Source organism: Cygnus atratus, chromosome 5, assembly GCF_013377495.2.
Source record: "Cygnus atratus isolate AKBS03 ecotype Queensland, Australia chromosome 5, CAtr_DNAZoo_HiC_assembly, whole genome shotgun sequence".
NCBI lineage: Eukaryota > Metazoa > Chordata > Aves > Anseriformes > Anatidae > Cygnus > Cygnus atratus.
Window position 1 is genome coordinate 1,524,330 of NC_066366.1, and position 19,725 is coordinate 1,544,054.

At 35.6% G+C, this 19,725-nt stretch overlaps 1 protein-coding gene across 24 annotated transcripts in view; it reads left to right on the plus strand.

Annotated features, from left to right (window-relative positions):
- Positions 1-19,725, plus strand: part of IRAG1 (inositol 1,4,5-triphosphate receptor associated 1) — a 109,099-nt gene continuing 89,374 nt past the window's right edge. For 12 of the 24 annotated variants that reach the window (XM_035550238.2, XM_050711160.1, XM_035550257.2 and 9 more), the window contains exons 1-4: positions 10-231; positions 1,712-1,762; positions 7,923-8,044; positions 8,649-8,755. The gene's annotated coding sequence lies outside the window, so the exon portion shown is untranslated. Of the gene's footprint in view, positions 236-422; positions 488-1,711; positions 1,763-3,305; positions 3,356-7,922; positions 8,045-8,648; positions 8,756-13,831; positions 13,952-19,725 lie in introns of those variants that run through there. The other 12 variants (XM_035550243.2, XM_035550235.2, XM_035550242.2 and 9 more) reach the window with 12 other exon arrangements.

Here is a 19,725-nt window from a genome sequence, read left to right on the forward strand (position 1 = left end):
CGAGGGCTGCCTCGCGCCCGCGCGACGGGAGGCGGGAAGGCTCCGGAGTGCCGGTGCGCGCGCGGCCGCGTTGCTGAGGTAACGGCGGCCTCGCGGGCGCCCCTCAGCGAGTGGCGGGGCCCGGGCCCCCTGCTCGTGGCGCCTCCCGCCGCTCTCCGATGGACACCGACCCCTTACGTGGGAGCGGCCCCTTCAGGACGCCGTGAGGGCGCAATGGGGGCTTGCGGGCAAGTATGTGTGTGTCGTGCAGACCTACGCAAGTATACACACAGGGTCACACTGTGTATTTATTCACACACACTGATAAATTCAACAGGTGGCGCCTGGTTGCTCTCTGCTTGTGAGATCATGAGTCCCTCAGGCAACGTCCCGTGGCTTTTTTAAAACGCTAAAGACTTCCAACTGAACATATTAAAAAGATTTTTCCTATGTTGGTGGAAAAACAATCACTTTATAAATCCAGATAAGTGTTATCTGACTAGCTCAGGTAGCGTAGCATCGTTAATACATATTTGCAATTTTCTAGGTACAACTTAGCCAAGTATTAATTTTCAAATTATCTAAGTGTTTTTAATTACAGATACTGAACCTAAAACATTTTTGAACCTGGCTACTGATCCATGAGCTTGTTTTGTGTGGCAGGCCCATTCAGCTGTGTGGAGGTGCATGAGTAAAGAAGAAATTACAGAATTGGGTTCTTAAACTTCCAATTAGCACAGCACATGTATTGATGAGTTTACGTAAAACATGGGATGTATAGCAACATTGAACAAATCTTGAGTATTTCTGAAGCTGTACCAAGGAAAAAAAGACTAGTAAGACTAAAAGCTCCTATTGCATTTCTACTGAGATTAGAAAAAGTGACATATTACTTACACAGCCTATTAAACCCTAAAGCAAACTTGACTTTGGTCTGTAGGTAACCATCCACATAATACAGAATTTTGACTGAACAGAATGTCATAACTGTAAAACATTAAATTGTTAAGTTTCATTTTAAAATTACTTTAAAATTACTATAATAGAATGTAGTATAATATTAAATAACTTGCAGTGTCAGTTGCTTTCTGCAGCAGAATTAATATTTTTAATTACTTAACATTTTGAATTTGAATGTTTATTTGCGCACTAATTATTCTGAACTGAATTGCCTGGTCCAATAAAGTGTAACTACCATGTCTCCTTGAGCTCCATATATACCATAAATACGTTTTGTAGAGCAACTTCAACATGTGACAAGAAAGTGGAGTGACACCAAAATTAATAGAAAGAATTAAAGCGTGTGCTCAAAAAATGGTGGTTTTCATTAAAAAGATGACAAAAATATTATAGAGAGCAAGATGATGATAAAGATCTTAAGCCTTCTTTCTGATTTATAAGCCATTTTTTTTTCACAAAAACTGTTACTTAGATCTGATAATGAATGTTGAAGCAATTTGGACTGAAGAAAGACTTGGGCAGTATGTTCCCAGGGTGTTTTTTCATCAGTTTCTGTGGTTTCCATGGTTTTTTTCCACAGAAAAAAGCTAGCTAGCTTACATGAAAGATTTTATAGAATAATGCCTTAAGAATATTAAACCAAAGTTAGAAGAAAAAAATTATTCTTGCTTTTTGAGGATAAATCTGACAAGACATTTTGTTTAAAACTTTATTACTGCTACAGTGTATATATAGCAAACTCTACTGACTTTCTCCTATTTGCACTTGAAAGCAGGCAGTCTCCTTCTCTCCAGATACACAGAAAGCAATAAATCACTACCAGGTATGTAGAACCTATCTAATGTATAAAAGATTGTACGAGCTGAAGGAGCATAACGTGTTTTTTTTCCCACTAAGTTCTTAAAAACATTTCAAGAAAAGTGACTATTTCTCTTGCTGTCCTGTGTTTTTATTTCATTAAAACCAATTACGAAAATTTAAATTAATACTTTTAAACTTGGATTGTTATATCAAAAGTATTGATATAAATAATAAATCTATAGCAAATTGAAGTTGTACTTGCGACGTGTTATAACAATATAGACAGCAGAAAAGATTTAAAAAATCACTACCACATGTAATTTTAAGCCTTTTTCAGGAATGTAAAATGAGCTCAACTAAGCTACTTTAACAACAGAATAAAAAGGCCTTTACCTACCTGATTATTAATCTTTGGAAACCAATTGCTATTTGTATTTGAGGTGCACGCACGTAAGCTTTTATTTAGAATAGGTGAGTGGTCAGGGCATGGTAGTTCTAATAGTAAAACTTGTTTACTTTGTTAGATAAAGTTGCGCCCCCCCCTTTATTTATTTATTTATTGCATTCTGGGGGAAAGGAGTAGAGATGGGAATGGTTTTAGAAATCTTCAGAGTATAAGTAGTATGAATTGTTGTTCCAACAGTCATTTGCAACCTTTCCATTCAGAGCTATGGAAAACAGAACTGATACTATACTGCATTTTGTAAAGTTCAGGATTGTATCAGGGAGCAGTGAGGGCCAACTGCTCCCTTAAGAAGAGTAGCCAAAAACTGAGCATGACAAGGGCCAGCAGGGCCAAGGCTTTGGTAACTGATACTCGCCCCAGTGTACCTGAGCATAGCAGACATGAGATAAGTCCATAATGATGGGGCAGATCTGAGGTCAAGGTGGTCACCCATCAGTGAGGCAGAATCACATACAGCAACAACAAACAAGATCTAAATGGTCTGTTAGTGACTAAGTAGATTCTTCTTGAAAAGGTAAGCCCTCACCTGAAGCATAAATAAGTTTTTAGACAAAGGTCTAGATCAGTAATAGCTACAGCTAGGCAAATGCATAGTTGTGACTGAACTACAAAGCAAGTTTTCTGCCTTGTAACTCAGGTGAAAGTGTAGGTCCTGGGCTGAGTTTAAATAGGGCTCCTGGGCCCTGTAGGTGGGGATATGGCAGGATGTACCAGGTAAGGCTGGTCAGGGTCATTAGAGCTTATTAATGCACTTCTGGGCCTTCTGGTGTGTGTGTGTGTTGAAGAAAAGGTAAGTGGGTTTAGTAAAATTCTGTTTTTTTTTTTTCTCTCTCTTTTTTATTTATTAATAGAAAATATTAACAACTGAGTTGATAAGCATCTCAGTTTTTTTTTTTTTTTAGGTAGTCTGATAAAATGTTAGCTGTGTTCTAGAAGTTACTGAATTAGCTGTAATTGTAAACTTTCCTGTTGTAAGGAGTTAAAAGTTTTGTCGTAGTAGTAGGAAGAGTATTTCTATAGTAACTAGAGCAAGCTGTATTCAATGTACTTTGAACGTTATAGGTATTGTTTTGTGACTAGTCTTTTTATCTTTTAACAGAATGTAAAGAAGTGTAGATGTTAAGCAGTGTGGAGCTGTAAGAATAGATGGTATTTATTAACATTTGCATGTATTTATATTAATATTTTGTTGAAGGTGTGATGTTTTTACAACCTTTGAAATGTCTTGCATGTTTATCAACATTTGTTTTCACATATGCTGTAAGAAGTAATAACTTCTTTTTGTTTCTCAGAGTTTTCTGCATAATAATTTTCTTTTTTAGGTATTTAATAGAATTAGATCCAATTGAGTTAGTTATTTACTAGAGTCAAAAGAAGTATTTTGTGCGTAAAAGTCATAAGGTGTGTCTGTGATAACTTGAGTTTTGCAAGCAAATTACGTATTCAAAGATGAGAAGAGAATGCTTTTGTATCTAAGGTATAAAATTCTGCAACACTTATATTTTATGCTGAACTGTGCTGGTAAATTCTTCCTGATCTCTCTTTGTCAATTTTAGGTTTGCTAGGCTTTAGTAGCTCTCTTGTTTCCGTTAACAGCGTGTTTTCTTGAATTCCCAGCACCACAAATATTAACAGAGTAGTAGAGTAAGTAACTTGAGTTTTAGCTTCCGCCATCAGTCTCTAGCACGAAAACTTCTGTCTCCTGAAGACCCGAAAAGGAGGAATAGCTTCACAAAAACAAGTTCAACAGCAGACATGTTCTAAATATTCTAGTGTATTCTGTAAGGCTTAAAAACTACTTTCTCACAGACTCTCTTAACCAGCACTAGTGTACTGAGTACTATGGTGTTTTAGAGGTTCTGTTCTCTGCTCTATCATAAAAATACATCTTTGTGTTTATTATCTGAAGGTTGGCTGTATTTTGCCTGAGTTGTGTGAATTGTGACACGTTTGTATTTGGGAATATCGTGGAACTGATGCTACAGCTGTATTTCTATCCACTAGCATTCTTCCTGTGGGGTTTAGGGAAGAATTTCTGTTTATTTTTCCGTAGATACAGAACTTGTTCTGATCCTGGTTTGCTTCCATAGGGTGATTCTTAGCAACAAGTGCTTCTGTGAAGTAATCCTTTAAAATTGTTGTTGCAGTTAACAGTCTTTGCACTGATAACTTATGTATAGATAGACTTCTTCCATCCCTATTGCATTTAGATGTTGTTTAGCAAGTTTAAAAGTGTTTGTTTTGTTTTGTTTTTTTTTTTGAAAAGTACTGTCCTGGTTTTGCTTTGCTTCATAGAATTATTCCTAAAAACTGTAGAGAGGCAGCTGTAGGTTGCAGGAGGTAACATTTTATGGGAAACAAATGATGCCATAAAAAACTAGCAGTAAAAATATAATTCTATGAAGTTATTTTTCATCATTAAAATACCCAAAGTTGCTAAATACAATACTGTTCATGAAATGCTTTGTGAGTGCGGTATCATTACTGCCACCTTCAGGCAATAAAAAGAATGATTAATTTTCAGTCGCTCCTGTTCATGGAGGGAGCTGTGCTTATACTGTACAGTGAAGTTTGGTATTTTTCCAAATCGCTGTCTTGCATTTTTATTTTGGCTTTATTTTCTTCCCATTTATTCTTATTGTAGTATGTTGAAAATAAGCTTACTTATTTTGGGAAGCTGTTATTGATAAATGCCTAACTATTAAATGATAAATTGAAATTGAATGCTAAACATCTCCTATACAAAGACATATCTAGCAAAGAGATTTTTCCCCCTTGGTGAAGACTTGTTTTCAGGAGTTATGCAGTAGCATTACAGATTTAAAATGTATGTCAGCAATTAGTAGGGCACGTGTGGGTTATTCCAAAGACTGTAGAGCTGTCAGGTGAAATTGCAGAGCTGAAATTTCAACTATCCCGTAGTATAGGTTACTTGCTGGAAAAGATTATTGTCTTTTAAGATCTTTATCAGATTTATACCTAGAGAGATTTTTTTTTTTCCCTAACTTATGTACTTATGATGAACTTCAGGAGTTTTGGCATTGTGTATATAATATTTCTTTTATAACACCTCATTTTACAAAAGCTTGCACGTGAACAGGATATAGTTTTTTTTTTTAAAAAAAAAAAAGAAAAGAAAGAAAGAAGTGGAGATAGAGACTTTATACTTGGCCAAAGCTTTCTTCTGGGAGAATTCCTGAGGTTTGATGTAATGTTCTTTCAAATGAAGTTGCTAAACACATAGATCAAAATTACCTAACATCTCAACAGAGCAATTAGTAGCAAACCTAGTATGAGGCATTGATCTCTAGCATCTCCATCATCTTCTACTGTTTTTAAAATATTTTTATTTTTTTTAAATGCTTTTTGAAGGGCTGGGGGAAGCTCATGGGGAGAGTAGAATTTCCATATCAATTCTAGAGGGATTATTTTTAAGCTTTTTTCCTGCAAGCCAACCTCTCCTTATTTGAGGGAATGCTATTTTTGTACTGGAAGTCAAAGGTAAAGCAAGACTACAGAATAGATACAGAAAGCCATGTATTCTGCTCCGATCATTGTACTTGAAAAATGCTGTAGTAGCAGTGGAGGTACTGCATCTTATTTAAAATATTTTTCCTTGCTTTTTGTCACTATTAAAGCAGTTCTTTTCATTCTGAAATCTGTGTATGCTCTCTAAAAAACATTTTGATAACAGAAAGTTAAAGGAAGGGAAAATGCGTTATACAAGCAAGTACTTGAGTATAGAAGTCAGTTCCAAAAATAACAATGAACACTTGTGCTGAAGTTCTCAGGAAGGATGAAGCCTGAGAATCAGCCTGAAGATGAAGAAAGCTTTTGGGAATATGTCAACAAATCTTACTGCTTCCTGTGGGTGGCTGGTTGTTTTTAATGTACTTTTCATGAACTTGTTTTATAATATAAACTACATATTGACTTCTATACATAGAAATTAAATACGAAAAGTAACTTATTTTCTTGTTTCTAACATCCATAGTCTTTTCTCTGGTTATTTACTTTTCTTCTGTGCCCCTTCTCTGTCTTCTACAGAACCACATTAATTCTTGATTTACCTATTTTTTTAAATGCTTAGTGGCAATCTTTAAACAAAACTCTGCTCTGACTTTTTTTATGTAGACCTCTATCCTGCTAAATGAAATCAGAAAATCCGTTTAGTGTTCTGTGACTACAAATGCCCCCAATCTAGTTTAAAAAAATAAAATTTAAAATTTATTTTGAGTTCTGTGTGCTGCAAGAAACTTTCAGAAAATTCAAAGCCTGTTTCTAATGAGCTTGAAAACATCAAGAGTAAAATGCCACGTCTTCATGAGGAATGTCACAGTCTGTGACAGATGTTGTTGTCTGTCTCAAATGTTGCAGAAACTCAGTATTATTTATCTTTTATATCATTTCCTTAGAAGAAAAATAAAAATTATGATGACCATTGTCAGTCTGTCCTATATTTCAGAGGTGTTGATTTAAGGCATTACAAGGAGTGACAAGATTTTACTGTTTCCAAAACTTTTTGAGTTTCTGCTTGTGTAATGTTCTGAATATCTAAATTTTTTAGATATAATTAGGAGACCCAAGCTTGGAAGTCTTGGTCCTCTATTGATTTTTTTTTTGGAACCTGTATTTTTAATGTTTTTGAGTAAACATACAAAGTTATTATTAAAAGCTGGTCCCTGAACCCTTTAAGATCAATTTCATAATGAGGAATGCTAGAATAGGAAAGTTTGTGTTTTTGAAGTAAGGTATATGTACATGCACAGAAGTATTATCCTTCCCTTCATTATGCACACATCTTGTATTTAATATATAGCATTTTATAATATAGCATATAATATATATTTAAAATATTAAACCATGAGCAACCTAGCTCTTCAGTCTATACGAATTCATAAACTTAGATTTCATGCATTTTCCTCTAACGGAAATACTGCTAGAAGACACAGCTGTAAGTTGAACAGTAATTACTCCTAATCACAGCATTAGTTGTCAAAATTTTGGGACTTTATTGAGGTTTACTTTGTTCTCAGTGTACTTTCATATAATTATACCCACCTGGCACACATGAATCTCTAATATTTCATTAACATCTTTCATGCTTTTTTAAGAGTCAGTAATTCTTGCTGGGTACAACAACTTTACGCTGTAGGCAAAAAAAAAATATCTTTTTACAGGCAAAAGATAATAGTTTTAATCTTTTTCTACTCGAAGGTAGAAACTATTATTCTGCTGTAACTAATTACTAACTGTGAAGTTTAGAAATATTTTCTGTATTTTAACTTATCCCAAGATGAAAAAAAAACCTTAAAACTTAAATGCCAATTACTATATAATAACCTAACATTCATCTTTTATATTAATAATTTAAAAATTGTTATCCTCTAATTATGAAAAAGCATAAATCAGACTACTTTAAAGCTCTGTTGTAACAGCGCAACGTGTGGCTAGCTTTTAATTTCATTATGAAATGTCTGTTCTATGTTTCTGTCTTGCACTTCATGTGTTTATTTCCACATTTTTCTTGGAAGGCCAGGGACATTTTGTTCGGTTATTTGAGAAGTAATGTGGATGGATGCCACACTTGTAGAAGACTGTTTTCATACCTCATATCAACATGTAATTCAAGTTTACAATTAACTTGATGCATGCAAGTAGAGCCATATGTTTTTAACTTAACTAGGCATGTACTTAACTACTTTCTTGCATTAAGGCCTCAGATCGGAAGAGAACCAGTAACAGTTACCAGCCAGAAGCAAATCCTATTTTGAGATCCAACATATTTCAGTGCATTCCTCTGAGGGTACTTTCTTGCTCAGATTCTGAAGGTGTATGGTAAGTGGGTAATGGTGTGTAAGCAGCAATGAAAGTCTTTGTAAAAAGTAATTTAATTGAACAAGTACTTGTGAACTGTAACATTCCAGAAGTAGGTCAGAGCATCTAGAAAAGAAAAATAATATACTGTTGTATGTTTTTCAGGTGTTCCTTTCCTCCTCTTCAAAGTACCTTTTTAAGTAGCCGTTTTCTGATACATCAGGCTAGTTACACAGGGAGATACTGGAATTAATATTCTCAACCTGAGTTGTTAATGGAGTCTAGGCTATAGTTCACAGGAGTAACAAGCTACCAGGCTAGAAATACTGTATTGCAACGTGCCTGGAAACTGTTGGTTTTGCATGTTAATAGAACAGTACATATCATTCTTTGAGTAAGACTGACTAGTGTGGGGAGTCAAACTAGCCTCTGAGAAAGCTGGATGTGGCTGTCTGCCTAGAGCTCAGATCTGATTTCACTTGCCAAAGAGCACTAATAGTACTGCTAGTGTCACTTAGTCCTTTGCTGCTGAAGCTGCTGTCCATGATGCAGCATGTTTATAAATATAACTGTTTCCATCTGCAAGCTCAGCCTGGGATGTAATGTTAAGTTGTGTTCTTTCCAGCTTGCACATCATTGCTACTAATAAAGCTGCTGGTGGAACTTAACCAAGAATCCTGTTGATTCAGGAGCCAGTAAAGAAATTCCCAGAACTATGTTGCTTCTGCAAGGGTGAGTAAAAGTTTGTTTATATCAGTCAAGTGACTATGCACATACACAGATCAGATTATTTAAAGGGAGGAGGAATCTGCTTTCACAAGTTACTCCTTCTAATTATTATCTCATTGGATAAAGGGTGGCTTCCGTTTGCATCTCAGCACATTATTTTGCAATTTGAAATTTTGCATGGTAACTCATAACATGCTGAAAATGCACAATTCATAAGGTAAACACTTTTAACCACTTGAATATTGTTCAGGTGTAAATCCTTCATGTTAACTAAACGTGACACTACTCAACAAGATAGGTGACTGATGGAGGTGAAATTGGCAGATACAGTACATGTGACAGCTGTGTGAATGAAGTCTGAAAAAACAGGTGTGTGCGCCTCCAAGATTCTCACTTTTTTAGTCTTTGATATTTGTGATATAAAAAGAACCTTCTTTTTTATCAGTGGGAAGGGTTGTTATTTACTAATTTTTTTAAAATATATGCTACTTAGCTGTGACATGTTGTATGGAGGCTGTACACAAAAAATATTCTGATACTCATCTGGATTAAACCGTAGTGATAGTAAATATTCTCCTCTCATAATCACCAGTTTCATTGTTGAACTTTGCTGCTGAAACTTTTCAGAAAATTTGGCCTGAATTTCACTTCGTGTCATTTAATGCTGTTATGTCCTGTTCAGCAGTACATAGGAAAGATGTTTTTACCTTTCTCTAAGGTAATGTGTATAAATTGTGTCTTGAGCATGTAGGTGGAGTCTGTTTGGCAGTTAGTAAACAGTTGTGGTTTCACAAAAGGCGTTGTGAAACACTGTCATAAGAGATGTGAAAAACTTGAATCCTTTGAATTCACCTACGAGTAGATGTCTCCTCTGCAGATATTTCTCCTAGTAGATCTTAACCCTAAGTTAAAAATACCTGTATTACTTTTCCTCAGAAAAGGTCAATCAAAGTGATTTATAATAACTGCTTTTACTCGTTAACTAGGGAACACAATTAGATCAGTATGATCTGTTATTGACCATTGAAACAGTGTAGGAATACAAAAAAAAAATAAACTCAAGCACAAATTTTGCAATGGTATGTCTAAAATAGAACGCTTCTGCAGAGCTCTTCAAAGATTAGACACTAATGTAAGCACTGCTGAAAAGAATCAATTTGCCTAGAAATTAAACTTAAGTAGACCAAAAGTTTTGAAGGGAAAACTTTGATTTCCTTCTGCAAAACTTTATATCAAATGAAGCAATTCAATTCTCATACAACTAAGAAACTTTAGTAGCAATAAAGTTGATAAGTGTTCAGAAAAGTTGTCTTCGTTTTTTTTCCAAATACATCTTACCTTTTTTTTTTTTTTACAAGCGTTTTTGGTTTTGTCCTCCTAAGTAGAACCTGCCAAGAGTGACAATTGCACAATAACAGTTTATTTATTAAAGACTGTAGGTTTACCAAGTTCTTTTCCCTTTCACTTGTACCATTTTGTATATGTAAAACTATAGCTCAGGCAGCTGGAAGTGAATGGCTGCCAATTCTTCTGATCACTCTGATCTTCTGTGTTTGGGAGATTTCTCCATAATATCCTCTTTTAATCTTCTCCTCCAAGTGACCCATGCAGACTGTTGCTAAATCTTTTTATGTGCTCTGGATAGGGTTGTTTCAGAGCATTGACGAATGCTGTAAAGCATCCTAAACTGTTATGACGTGAGGGAGAGCAGACCTACTTTGTCCTTAAATATACATACTTTTTCCAAACTGGCCTCTTAAAGGTGTTGATCCCTATTGTCCATTACTGTAAACCTAGAGATTCAGCCTACCATACTTTTTTGAATGTTAAAGAAAAAGAGCATTTTTCAATTAAATTTCCTTCCTTCATGTGCAGGAAAAGTGTTAATGCACACAATATAGCCTCACAATTTTTGTGTGTAGATAATCAAGCAGTGTGAATATCGACAGAGGGCAGTATTGAGGTATAAATAGAAGTGCTTTATATTTTAAAAAAAAAAAAAAAAGGTCTTTGTTATTCCAGTTCCTCTTCATAGAATCACAGAATAACTTACAATGAGAAGTATCTCTGAAGGTCATCTGTTTGATCCTTTTCTCAGGAAGCCAAATTCGAAGTTAGATATAATTGATTGTATCTATGGTGATTTCTCTACATTGTTAGTTATTCTATAACAGCCTGCAGTCAGGTTAGTTTTCCCTTGAAACCGCTATTGCATCCAGTTGTGAGACTGAATGCAAAACATGACCAGTGCTAGTGTAGTTATTTTTTTCTGAATATAAAAGGAAAAAAGCCCCTTAGCCATTTTTGCTTACAAGGCCAGAAAATAGCTAGCTTAACTTCTATGTCCTTGTCAACTTTATTAATAAAACTATTTTTAAATGTAGAAAATCTAGAGTTAGGATTGGCTATGTTAAGACAGTTGCCCTGTCTATCACTTTCCAACTCTAGCAGAAGCCTTTAATAAATTGACCAGACTGCAAATATTGTTTGCAGTATCCTTGAGAGAGGTGTGTTTTAATAACAAAAGATCTCCTATTCCTCTAATTTACATGGGACTTACTAAAGTATTAAGTTATCTACTGTGCTAAAGTTAATTTTGGTGTTGCAGGAACAAGTAATAGTTATTGTAAGGGTATGAGAGGCTCAGTTTTAATTGTGCAATACTGTTTGCAGTGTTTGCAGCTTTCTGTGTGTTTCAGAAGACTAAAATTTAGATTACTTTTTATAAATAAAGAATGAAACGAATGAGTGTTCTTATACAGGTATTGAATGACTGCTGGTCTGTAATTGTGTATTCAATTTAGGTGGAATCAAACTTTCAAAACTGTAACTTTAATAACCTCTTTAGTATGAAGAAGCCATTTATACGGCAGTTAAGAGGCTAATGTTCTAGTATGGTAGCACTCAATAAAATATACTTGTTTCATCTTTAAGACGTTGTAGAATTAAGAAACTTAGCAATATGCCATCACGCTTAGTTTTGTTATTTAATGCTAAATTTCATCTAGCTGTTTTGAATTTTCATTATAAATTTGGTAAATTAGCATAGCCAAACATCATTTATAGGGTGTTGAGAAATAAACATGTGTTTGATGTTAGTCATAAATGCAGTTTGCATGATGGAACTTCTGGAAAAACAGCTATTCTCTACCCCATTAACATAAGCAATGGGGTTCAGTTAAATCAGCAGTTTAGATTCCTGGCAACTATCCAAACAAATTAGGTGAAACTAGCTTAGACAAATGCATCACGTGAGCCACAAGCATTTTGGGTGTTGCTGTGTATGTATCCTTCAAGAGAAAATAGTAGTTGATGTGGAATTGAACGAAGTCTAGAAAGTACTGCAGGGACCTTAAGTGAATACAGGTGAGGCAAGCATTGCTCTGTTATCAGTACCCAGCAGACCTTGGGTATGGTATGTCTTTGCTTGTGATCAGAACTCTGGCAGGGATTATATGATTGTTTAGAAGCTATGCTGCTTCCAGGCCTGCGCAGCTTGGGTGGGCCCACTTTGAGTATCAGCACTGTTTCCATGAGTCTCTGGTTCCTGGAGCAGCATGAGACTGCTCTTTGTGCTACTGTTAGAATTATCCAATTAGTGTAAAAGTTGGAGATGGATCCAAAGAAGTAGTCAATATATCTGTCATGGACAAGGAGTGTTTTCCTTCAGTGAATGGGAAAGTTTGTCATGTAATAATTATGTGAAGTGAGAAAATGTACTCAAGTTAGTACATTATATGAAAATTAACAATGTTTATAAAATTTAGAAATATCCTTGATTTTAAATATTTTAAGTCTTAGTTTTTCTCATCTTCAGAGACTGATTATTGAAATCAGGAAAAAAAATAAAGTGTTATCTTAAAAGTACAGATGAGAAATACTAGCTGTAGAATACAAGTAGCCTTAAACATCTGTGAAGGTAGCATGACAGCTGAGTGTGATTGGAAGATGATGACCTGGAGGCAAGAAATAACATATGTATGGAGTTTTAAATGTTGTATGGTATAGAAGACTTGGGCCATGCAAGGTATAGAGAAGGAAAAATCAGCTTTGGAAAGCAGTTAATGATGAAAGCTGGCTATTCTGTGTCCCAGCTGTGAGCGTGTAATACCTGGGCTTCTGGCAACACAAAATTCACAACTTTACAGTTTCAGCAGTGTTAATGTGGGAAAGGCCCCTACTGTACACTTCACTCTCTCCTGCAGTAAGTGTAGCTCAAAAGGGAGATCGGGGCAATGATGAAGAACTGACCAAATCTTAACAATGTGAATGGCCTTTAAATTATTACTCTCAAGTCCCAAGGTACAGCAGTAAACACCACAGTAAGCACATTCATTACTCCTGATGACAGTCCTTCTTGCAGTGAGTGTTGTTGGTAGAAAGGAATGCAAGGCCATTCATTGTATGACCCAGTAACAGGAAAGAGCTGAGATACATGAAATTATGTGGGAAAGCAGGCAAACTACACTTTTTATACTGCAAAAGGAGCATACCTCTAATGCTTTTAGAGTGGGTGTTAAATTTACAAGGAAAACAAGTAATGATTTTAGCTATGACCTGAGATCAGAGTTATTTCTAATCGACTAGGCTGAAGCATGAAACACTATAGATCCTCTGTATATATATATAGATCATCCTGTGTTTTGGGGTTCCCCCTCCTTAGCTCTAGTTTGTTGCTTTCAAATGGCTGCCAAGCAATTTTGTACTTGCATATAAAAATTTTGTCTTGCGCACTCTTTCCAAAAAAAAAAAAAAAAACCAAAAAAAAACAAAACAAAAAAGTGTCTGGCTTTACATGACAAGCTTTACTTCAGTCTTCAATTTCATAGTGAATTATTGGGGCTACTTTGTGATCTTTTTTGTTATCTTAATATTATAAAGCTTCATTGTGACTCTTTTGGTGTACCTATGTTCTGTGATGACCAATTGGACCCTTTTCAGTTTATATTCTGTTACTGTTCTAATGGGATGAGGAACAGAAAAGGATATTGGTTTATTTTTAGCTTTCTTCCTTTGGTCTGTGGCTTGTGACACTTTTCTGTGGAAATTACCCATATGTTGCCTTAGCAGTTTTTAAGGAAGAGTTAAGCTCTTTATTATACAGAGGAGGTTGACATCCAAGGTGCTGCTTTTGTTTTGACAACTTGACTTTTGTTCCAAAAAACTAATTTAAAATAATCAGTGGGATTTACCAACAAGGTATTTACCAAATTTTTTATTAAGTTTTTTAAATTAATTTTTTTAAATTATTTTTAATTAATTTTTAATTAATTTTTTAAATTAATTTTAATTTTGTTATTAAGTTTTATTAATTTTTTATTATTTACCAAATACTTTTTTTACTGTGGGATACAGTAGAATGAATTTTAAATCTTTCCTTTCCCCAAATTTATTTGGAGTCCTTTTTTTTAAAAAAAAAAAAAAAAAAAAAAAAAAGGATATGGGGGGTTTCTTATAAGCACTTGTATAGGCACTTGTAAACATATGTTTCTTGGATTCCTGGAATTGGAAGCAACTGTGTGTATTATGTCTTCCTAAATCTCTGTAGTTAATTATCTAAAACTTTATAAAAACAAACAGATCAGATCAGTATATCTCATAAGAAAGGTTTTATTTAGGTGCTCTGCTGCAGGTCTTTCTGAGGATAAAATTGGTAGGAATTTTCCATTTACTTTGGAAAGACTTTCACTGCTGGTAATGGTGGATTATCTATGGGAGTTTTTTAGGTTGTGGAATGTAGACAGAGCAACCATATAAAGGAATAAGGCAAGCCTTTTGCCTTTCTTTCATTCTCTTAGGCATTTGTCAATCTAATTATAATCTTGTGTAACTTTTTCTAAGAAATGATAAAATACTTGAATGGCTATGGTTTCCGGAAGCGGGGTATGTCTGTCTGATTCTGCAAAGTGCCGGCCTTAATGGGATTCTGAGGCTTTAAGGCTTTTAAATTCAACTAAATTCTAAACCAGTAACTATACTCACAGATATATCATAGAGTAACTTCTTAAAATTTTTTTGCAACATTTCAAGTAAACATGGCGACTAGGTACTGAGCAGATGGTAGAGCACTAAAGAATAATTGATGAGCCACTATTATTTAAGTAATCTATTTTTAAAGTTGTCTTCTCTTACTTATTCCTGAGATAACTAAAATATATATATATATATATATATATTTTAAAAATCTGTAATTCTATGTAATTATGTAGTGGTTAAATGTCTGTAGTGTATGCATGACTAGAGCAGTGGGGAGTAGCTACTTTGCTCTGGGGTGGAGGAAAAAAAAAAAAGCGACTTTGCTTTTATGGACTAATGATAGCCAAATCACTTCAGATGTTTTTTCTGACACTTTCTCAAGTCTGTTTGGAGACTCAGAACACCAATTCAAGGATACTGTAGTGCTTGTGCTTATATCTTGACTTGGCAGTTCAAAACCATAAACGTTGAACAGCCAATGCTAACCCTGTTTACTTGTGAAGAAGATAAGACAGTGCGCAGCTGATGTGGGAGTACACAAGCCTGCTAACTTAGTATGTATATGCTGCTAACACAGTGCTTTCTGTACCATTTGTGTTCTGTGTGATACCAGAACAACTCAAGCAATATGCGTGATGGGAAGGATTGCTATTTTGGAGGCACCATTAGGAATACAAGATGTTTTGCAGTCTGAGTGAGAAAATGGCTTACACAGAGTTAAATGCAATGGATTGTATCATAGAATATCCCGAGTTGGAAGGGACCCATAAGGATCATTGAGTCCAACTCCTGGCACCGCACAGGTCTACCCAAAATTTTAGACCATGTGACTAAGTGCACAGTCCAATCGCTTCTTAAATTCAGGCAGGCTTGGTGCAGTGACTACATCCCTGGGGAGCCTGTTCCAGTGTGCAACCACCCTCTCCGTGAAGAACCTCTTCCTGATGTCCAGCCTAAACTTCCCCTGCCTCAGCTTGTAGGGCTACTTATTGCAGATCCGAAGACCTAAGTACATACATGTACTAAGCTGTGTGCTGCGTGAGCAGCATCCATGTTGTCTAAGCTATGACTGCAAAAATAGTAAGGTTTTTATTAGTGTATTAACAAACCTTTGTAAACTTGGTAGAGTTGTTACATACAATGTTTATAAGCACAGCTACAAACATATGAGCAGTGTACTTGTTTGAAAAGTACAAGCCTCTTACTGAGCAAATGAAAGGTACCTGGAAATGGATGAAATCCTATGCTGAATGTTTAAACATTGCACCTTCTTGTTATACTTAGTAAATCCTGACTAGTTTGCTAAATGCAGAACTTCTTTCATGAAGGTGGCTTAAGACAGTACTTTAAGGGTGGGAAGTAACTGGCAGCTGCTTCTATGGGTGGGAAGCTGGAGCCAGCAACATTGAATATACAAAGTAGTGGCATTGGTTGTGTTGTTTGTCTCTACTGTGTTTATGTCCTCCACCTCTGAGGAATGTGACAGACTGTGGTTTAAGAAATAGTGCTCCTTACAATGGCTTTGCTTTCCGGATGCAGAAAGCTTGGAAGAAGGGAGCAGTGAAGCAGTAGCACATAATTGCTTTTCTGAAGATGGATGGGGGGGGGTCAGTCTGGTTTCCTGTGGGAAGGCAGAAGAAATCCTATATCATATGAGTGCTGGGATGAGTCTCCTGGTGATGGTGGGCATTGTGTAGGGGTTTCATGGAGGCATGGTATTCCTGATTTTGTTGTTGTTTTGGGAGACTCATTCTCTTTGGTGTTATTCTATGTTGGTCAAATGTGTTTGGGAAGCTGAGGGCCTGAAGTCAAGATTCTTAGGCCTAGAAATTTAGGTCTGGCATAAGGTGGAATCTTCTAACCCACTTTATTTTTAAGGGTTCATGTGGAGGAATTAACAAGAAAATAGTTGAATATAGATGTTATATATGTCCTTGTGCTGGATTATACCTTGCCTCACATTACATCTTAAAAATCAACGTAAGTATTGGGGGGGGGGGGGGCCTGTGTGTTTGTTCTTGTTGTTGTTCTCCTGCAATGAACCTTAAGAACTTAATTTCAGTCCAGGTATGAAGCATTTGTGGAAGGTTGAGTGGAATGGCATAACCTTAGTGTATTCTGATTGTGCCATTTCTATTCATAAGAATGTTAGGTGCTATTGAGGAAATAGCTGCTAATGCATGTGCTGCCTCGTATTTGACAAAATACCATGGGACTTGCCTGCTGACATCTGTGTCCGTATTTTTTTTATTTGCTTAAAGTTTCTGGGTAAGGATCTAGGAAAAAAAACAACCAAAAGTACACATAGGAGGGATGCTGTATGACCAGTAAATTTTAAGGACTGAGTATTGTGAACACTTTATTATTTGGTGAAAATTAAGTGAAAATTTGTCTCCTCCTTTGGGGTGTGTGTGCAATTTTATTTGGCTATGGAAGTAGATTGCTTCCCCACTTTTTTTTTTTAAAGTTAGCTTATCTGTGGCTGCCTGTCTCTGAGTTCTATAGTTAAGCAGGTATCAAGTGCTCAGTACAAGCACAGAATTTTATTAAACTTCGGACTGGCCAGATATTTTCTTCGTAGTAAAACTCCATCTTTGTTTGCCAAGTTTAATAATTACCTGTATTTAGGAGGGGAAGCTTGCAGTTGGCTTTGAAGGGTATCACTCTCTGTTCATCAATCAGCTCTTTTTTGAACTTTTCTCCTTATGTCATCCTGAATGTACAGAAGGAGCTGGTATGTTGAATAGATTTACTCTTGAGCTGTTAGCCTTCAGAGAATTATTAGCAATTGCAGATCTCAGTGTGCCCGAAGAGTAGAATAGCGGAGCGGTTATGGATTCAGCTCTGGTGGAGAGGCTTCTATTGCTCTAGAATGATCAACTGGTGATTGTTGGAGGCTGCACAGGACACTGAAGGCAACTCTGGGGATCTGTGAATACCAGTTGAAATGTAAAGAAGCATCTTTAGGACTTCCGCCTCCTTGTTCCTACCATAACTTACCTCTGAAGGAACTGTTCCAAGTCACTGCTGCCTCATTCAATGTCTATAGAAACTTGTAGAGTTCTTTTTCTTTCTTGTCTTTGTCTCATCTGTGTATATCCTTTGTATGTTCCTCATTTTGTCATTTTCAGCCATGAGCATGAAAGTCTCCAGTTCTGAAAGATGAGAGCTGATCTTTTGAATTTCTACATGCCTGTGAAGAAAGTGAAAATGTTAATATTTTCTAAAAAGACAAATATTGAGAAGTAGATTGTTCTCACTTCTGTATGTTGTGTAGGAAATTGAGTAATAATAGAAGCAGATAGAATTTCAAAATACCAGCACAACTACTAAAGTTGGCTGTATTCTCTGTAGGGAAAAAATCTGGAATTTTCATTGGGGGATCATAGTTGGCAGACAAGGATTTTAACGAGACTGAACGCTCAAATACCTTGCAGCATAGAGGTTATGATAGCTGCAGGCAGTGGGTGTGGATGAAGAAGAGATGCTCAGGTGGGAGGCTATTTATGACAATAGCAATTAGATATACTTAAATGAAATACGTAGAGAAGTGAATCATGAAACTACAGTAAAGAAGTTAGCGAGATTATAGCTGTTCAAGTACCAAATGGTACACAGAACATCAATTTACTCAATTATAATCTTCTCTGATTTGTTTATCTGATATGGCCTAGCTGCTGTGATAATCAAATAAAAAGTAATAATTTACGGAATTGTAATTAAGTTGCAAGTTAACATCTAGCTGTGTTGTATTGGTTGGCTTCTTCCTTTTGCTGAGTATTCAGAAGTGGTGTAATTCTTAATGCTTTTAAGAAGTATTTGAGAACATTGCATAAAAATCAAAATCCAAGGTTTTGACTTTTGTCATGACAATTTTTAGATTTTTATGTGAAATTCAATGTCTTAGAATTCTCACTAAGTTTCAGGCAAGTAAGCATTTGTAAACGGAGCCTGCCATGATGGGATAAAGTGAATATATTTTAGTTTCCTAATGTTTAGCTATCTTTCCTGCTGCTACTGCCCTTCTCCTTTTCCTTCCCCTTGCGTAGTCTTCCTGTCATTACCACTTGCCAGGATACTAGTAAACGAGCCATAAAAGCGTTTCCTAAGCACGCTTCCATTGATTTCATTTGGGTTTCAATGTTGAAACCCAGAGAAGAAAAAGAACCACGAGAATTCAACATTCTTCTAATAGCACAGTGCTCCAGAGCATCAGATGTTTAAGTAATCCTATTGTAGTTAAGTTTCTCTTTGTGAGATGGTTTTTTTCTGGGAAACTTTTTTTGGTTTGTTTTTTTAGCCTGCATTTGAACTACAAAATCTGTAGCACATTCAAGCCTAAGTCATTTTAAGTGAAAGTAAAACAGCAGTGTATTTGTCTGTGCAGAACCAGAAGAGCAAGGCAGAAATTATAGTTGAATAGGATTTTAGAAATCAGGTACTGTTAGTTTACAGCCAAGATGATTTTTTTATTTGGATGTTTTTTGTTGTATTGCAGAGTAATATAGTTACGAACAGGAAATATCAAGTGATGCATTTTTTATAGCAATACAGTTTTATAATGTGTAACAAAAAATTGGAGTGATGGCAATGCTAATTACTGTTACAGCCAGTTTATTTATAACTGAAAAACTACTTTTACACTTGTGTTCTAATTGTCTTGTTGTACATGTCATAACATGACATCTGCTTGTATTTTTCTGCAGGAAGTAAGCTGTTTAGATAGTAACCATCTTGAGGATCTGAGAGGGAAAATTTAATCTGCTGTTTAACTAGTCTATATGAGAGGAGAAAATGAGTCATCATAACTAAGGCAGGGGAAGAAAAGGATAAATAAAAGCTGCTTTCAATAGCTAATAATAATTACAAAAAGTAACATGCTGGTCTTATGATCTTGCTGTTCGGAGTAATATTTCTAATAGCAACATTTCTTGGTAAACTCGTGGAAATGAGTGTCAAAACATTTAAAGGAATGCCTGCATTCCCTTTTAAATAAT